We start from the raw sequence: 6000 nt of genomic DNA on the forward strand, positions 1-6000 counted from the left end.
TCAAATCCCATTCAGTATCGGAAAAGGAAATTGAGAGGCGAGATTGCCATTTACGCTGAAGATCGTGTGAAAGAGATTTAGAAAAAAGATGAGATGAAAAAAAATTGTATATACCAGAAGTAACACCTTTACATTTCCCCCAAATGTGCAAATAGGATAATATAGGGGAGTCTTGCAGTAGCCACGGTGATGACCCCATATGGGTCTTCAAACACTGCTGAAGCTGAAGGTATTTAGAAGAATGATGTAGGGGAAGATCAAATTCTACCCTGAGCTGAGAGAATGGCTTAAAATCCCCATCATGCAGAAGTTGATCCGGATAGAGGATACCTGCAGCTCGCCATTCAGGCCAGGATAACATACGACCATTGATACGAATACCCGAATTATTCTATAGGGGAGCCTTGATATGAATTCTTGGATTTGAGCCTAACAACCTATGACTCCTCTGCCAGGATTTATGCATGGCAGATAATATCGGGTTTTTCGGGTCTAGACGACTAGTGCCACTACCATACAGAGGAGTAAGATTCGATTCTGAGGATTTGAACCCATTGTGGTAAATCCTTGATAAATGCAAAAACAACAATTGATGCACAGAATGCAGAACAATGTCATACATTCACCCCAGTACAGAGATCTGGGCCTAAATCCATCGTTTTTTTGCTCACCATGCCTTTCCAGTTTGAACCCAGCCATATGCAAATCAGTCTTGACCCTGTGCCTCATGGGAACAGTCCAGCCCGAACTGCCAAGCCAGGTCCTCCCTGGACTGGAAACAAGCATCCTAGGACCGGTTTCGGGGTTTCACCCCTCTTCAGCCAGGATAGCTTGATTCCAGTGGCATGGAGAGCACGGGACCCACGTCTGGGCATACCCTTCCCACTCGGGGTGACAAATGCAAAAACAACAATTGATGGACAGAATGCAGAACAATGTCATACATTCACCCCAGTACAGAGATCTGGGCCTAAATCCATCGTTTTTTTGCTCACCATGCCTTTCCAGTTTGAACCCAGCCATATGCAAATCAGTCTTGACCCTGTGCCTCATGGGAACAGTCCAGCCCGAACTGCCAAGCCAGGTCCTCCCTGGACTGGAAACAAGCATCCTAGGACCGGTTTCGGGGTTTCACCCCTCTTCAGCCAGGATAGCTTGATTCCAGTGGCATGGAGAGCACGGGACCCACGTCTGGGCATACCCTTCCCACTCGGGGTGACAAATGCAAAAACAACAATTGATGGACAGAATGCAGAACAATGTCATACATTCACCCCAGTACAGAGATCTGGGCCTAAATCCATCGTTTTTTTGCTCACCATGCCTTTCCAGTTTGAACCCAGCCATATGCAAATCAGTCTTGACCCTGTGCCTCATGGGAACAGTCCAGCCCGAACTGCCAAGCCAGGTCCTCCCTGGACTGGAAACAAGCATCCTAGGACCGGTTTCGGGGTTTCACCCCTCTTCAGCCAGGATAGCTTGATTCCAGTGGCATGGAGAGCACGGGACCCACGTCTGGGCATACCCTTCCCACTCGGGGTGACAAATGCAAAAACAACAATTGATGGACAGAATGCAGAACAATGTCATACATTCACCCCAGTACAGAGATCTGGGCCTAAATCCATCGTTTTTTTGCTCACCATGCCTTTCCAGTTTGAACCCAGCCATATGCAAATCAGTCTTGACCCTGTGCCTCATGGGAACAGTCCAGCCCGAACTGCCAAGCCAGGTCCTCCCTGGACTGGAAACAAGCATCCTAGGACCGGTTTCGGGGTTTCACCCCTCTTCAGCCAGGATAGCTTGATTCCAGTGGCATGGAGAGCACGGGACCCACGTCTGGGCATACCCTTCCCACTCGGGGTGACAAATGCAAAAACAACAATTGATGGACAGAATGCAGAACAATGTCATACATTCACCCCAGTACAGAGATCTGGGCCTAAATCCATCGTTTTTTTGCTCACCATGCCTTTCCAGTTTGAACCCAGCCATATGCAAATCAGTCTTGACCCTGTGCCTCATGGGAACAGTCCAGCCCGAACTGCCGAGCCAGGTCCTCCCTGGACTGGAAACAAGCATCCTAGGACCGGTTTCGGGGTTTCACCCCTCTTCAGCCAGGATAGCTTGATTCCAGTGGCATGGAGAGCACGGGACCCACGTCTGGGCATACCCTTCCCACTCGGGGTGACAAATGCAAAAACAACAATTGATGGACAGAATGCAGAACAATGTCATACATTCACCCCAGTACAGAGATCTGGGCCTAAATCCATCGTTTTTTTGCTCACCATGCCTTTCCAGTTTGAACCCAGCCATATGCAAATCAGTCTTGACCCTGTGCCTCATGGGAACAGTCCAGCCCGAACTGCCAAGCCAGGTCCTCCCTGGACTGGAAACAAGCATCCTAGGACCGGTTTCGGAGTTTCACCCCCTTCAGCCAGGATAGCTTGATTCCAGTGGCATGGAGAGCACGGGACCCACGTCTGGGCATACCCTTCCCACTCGGGGTGACAAATGCAAAAACAACAATTGATGGACAGAATGCAGAACAATGTCATACATTCACCCCAGTACAGAGATCTGGGCCTAAATCCGTCGTTTTTTTGCTCACCATGCCTTTCCAGTTTGAACCCAGCCATATGCAAATCAGTCTTGACCCTGTGCCTCATGGGAACAGTCCAGCCGGAACTGCCAAGCCAGGTCCTCCCTGGACTGGAAACAAGCATCCTAGGACCGGTTTCGGGGTTTCACCCCTCTTCAGCCAGGATAGCTTGATTCCAGTGGCATGGAGAGCACGGGACCCACGTCTGGGCATACCCTTCCCACTCGGGGTGACAAATGCAAAAACAACAATTGATGGACAGAATGCAGAACAATGTCATACATTCACCCCAGTACAGAGATCTGGGCCTAAATCCATTGTTTTTTTGCTCACCATGCCTTTCCAGTTTGAACCCAGCCATATGCAAATCAGTCTTGACCCTGTGCCTCATGGGAACAGTCCAGCCCGAACTGCCAAGCCAGGTCCTCCCTGGACTGGAAACAAGCATCCTAGGACCGGTTTCGGGGTTTCACCCCTCTTCAGCCAGGATAGCTTGATTCCAGTGGCATGGAGAGCACGGGACCCACGTCTGGGCATACCCTTCCCACTCGGGGTGACAAATGCAAAAACAACAATTGATGGACAGAATGCAGAACAATGTCATACATTCACCCCAGTACAGAGATCTGGGCCTAAATCCATTGTTTTTTTGCTCACCATGCCTTTCCAGTTTGAACCCAGCCATATGCAAATCAGTCTTGACCCTGTGCCTCATGGGAACAGTCCAGCCCGAACTGCCAAGCCAGGTCCTCCCTGGACTGGAAACAAGCATCCTAGGACCGGTTTCGGGGTTTCACCCCTCTTCAGCCAGGATAGCTTGATTCCAGTGGCATGGAGAGCACGGGACCCACGTCTGGGCATACCCTTCCCACTCGGGGTGACAAATGCAAAAACAACAATTGATGGACAGAATGCAGAACAATGTCATACATTCACCCCAGTACAGAGATCTGGGCCTAAATCCATCGTTTTTTTGCTCACCATGCCTTTCCAGTTTGAACCCAGCCATATGCAAATCAGTCTTGACCCTGTGCCTCATGGGAACAGTCCAGCCCGAACTGCCAAGCCAGGTCCTCCCTGGACTGGAAACAAGCATCCTAGGACCGGTTTCGGGGTTTCACCCCCTTCAGCCAAGATAGCTTGATTCCAGTGGCATGGAGAGCACGGGACCCACGTCTGGGCATACCCTTCCCACTCGGGGTGACAAATGCAAAAACAACAATTGATGGACAGAATGCAGAACAATGTCATACATTCACCCCAGTACAGAGATCTGGGCCTAAATCCGTCGTTTTGTTGCTCACCATGCCTTTCCAGTTTGAACCCAGCCATATGCAAATCAGTCTTGACCCTGTGCCTCATGGGAACAGTCCAGCCCGAACTGCCAAGCCAGGTCCTCCCTGGACTGGAAACAAGCATCCTAGGACCGGTTTCGGGGTTTCACCCCTCTTCAGCCAGGATAGCTTGATTCCAGTGGCATGGAGAGCACGGGACCCACGTCTGGGCATACCCTTCCCACTCGGGGTGACAAATGCAAAAACAACAATTGATGGACAGAATGCAGAACAATGTCATACATTCACCCCAGTACAGAGATCTGGGCCTAAATCCATCGTTTTTTTGCTCACCATGCCTTTCCAGTTTGAACCCAGCCATATGCAAATCAGTCTTGACCCTGTGCCTCATGGGAACAGTCCAGCCCGAACTGCCAAGCCAGGTCCTCCCTGGACTGGAAACAAGCATCCTAGGACCGGTTTCGGGGTTTCACCCCTCTTCAGCCAGGATAGCTTGATTCCAGTGGCATGGAGAGCACGGGACCCACGTCTGGGCATACCCTTCCCACTCGGGGTGACAAATGCAAAAACAACAATTGATGGACAGAATGCAGAACAATGTCATACATTCACCCCAGTACAGAGATCTGGGCCTAAATCCATTGTTTTTTTGCTCACCATGCCTTTCCAGTTTGAACCCAGCCATATGCAAATCAGTCTTGACCCTGTGCCTCATGGGAACAGTCCAGCCGGAACTGCCAAGCCAGGTCCTCCCTGGACTGGAAACAAGCATCCTAGGACCGGTTTCGGGGTTTCACCCCTCTTCAGCCAGGATAGCTTGATTCCAGTGGCATGGAGAGCACGGGACCCACGTCTGGGCATACCCTTCCCACTCGGGGTGACAAATGCAAAAACAACAATTGATGGACAGAATGCAGAACAATGTCATACATTCACCACAGTACAGAGATCTGGGCCTAAATCCATCGTTTTTTTGCTCACCATGCCTTTCCAGTTTGAACCCAGCCATATGCAAATCAGTCTTGACCCTGTGCCTCATGGGAACAGTCCAGCCCGAACTGCCAAGCCAGGTCCTCCCTGGACTGGAAACAAGCATCCTAGGACCGGTTTCGGGGTTTCACCCCTCTTCAGCCAGGATAGCTTGATTCCAGTGGCATGGAGAGCACGGGACCCACGTCTGGGCATACCCTTCCCACTCGGGGTGACAAATGCAAAAACAACAATTGATGGACAGAATGCAGAACAATGTCATACATTCACCCCAGTACAGAGATCTGGGCCTAAATCCATCGTTTTTTTGCTCACCATGCCTTTCCAGTTTGAACCCAGCCATATGCAAATCAGTCTTGACCCTGTGCCTCATGGGAACAGTCCAGCCCGAACTGCCAAGCCAGGTCCTCCCTGGACTGGAAACAAGCATCCTAGGACCGGTTTCGGGGTTTCACCCCTCTTCAGCCAGGATAGCTTGATTCCAGTGGCATGGAGAGCACGGGACCCACGTCTGGGCATACCCTTCCCACTCGGGGTGACAAATGCAAAAACAACAATTGATGGACAGAATGCAGAACAATGTCATACATTCACCCCAGTACAGAGATCTGGGCCTAAATCCATAGTTTTTTTGCTCACCATGCCTTTCCAGTTTGAACCCAGCCATATGCAAATCAGTCTTGACCCTGTGCCTCATGGGAACAGTCCAGCCCGAACTGCCAAGCCAGGTCCTCCCTGGACTGGAAACAAGCATCCTAGGACCGGTTTCGGGGTTTCACCCCTCTTCAGCCAGGATAGCTTGATTCCAGTGGCATGGAGAGCACGGGACCCACGTCTGGGCATACCCTTCCCACTCGGGGTGACAAATGCAAAAACAACAATTGATGGACAGAATGCAGAACAATGTCATACATTCACCCCAGTACAGAGATCTGGGCCTAAATCCATCGTTTTTTTGCTCACCATGCCTTTCCAGTTTGAACCCAGCCATATGCAAATCAGTCTTGACCCTGTGCCTCATGGGAACAGTCCAGCCCGAACTGCCAAGCCAGGTCCTCCCTGGACTGGAAACAAGCATCCTAGGACCGGTTTCGGGGTTTCAACCCTCTT

This window comes from Triturus cristatus, chromosome 12 (assembly GCF_964204655.1).
Source record: "Triturus cristatus chromosome 12, aTriCri1.1, whole genome shotgun sequence".
Taxonomy (NCBI): Eukaryota; Metazoa; Chordata; class Amphibia; order Caudata; family Salamandridae; genus Triturus; species Triturus cristatus.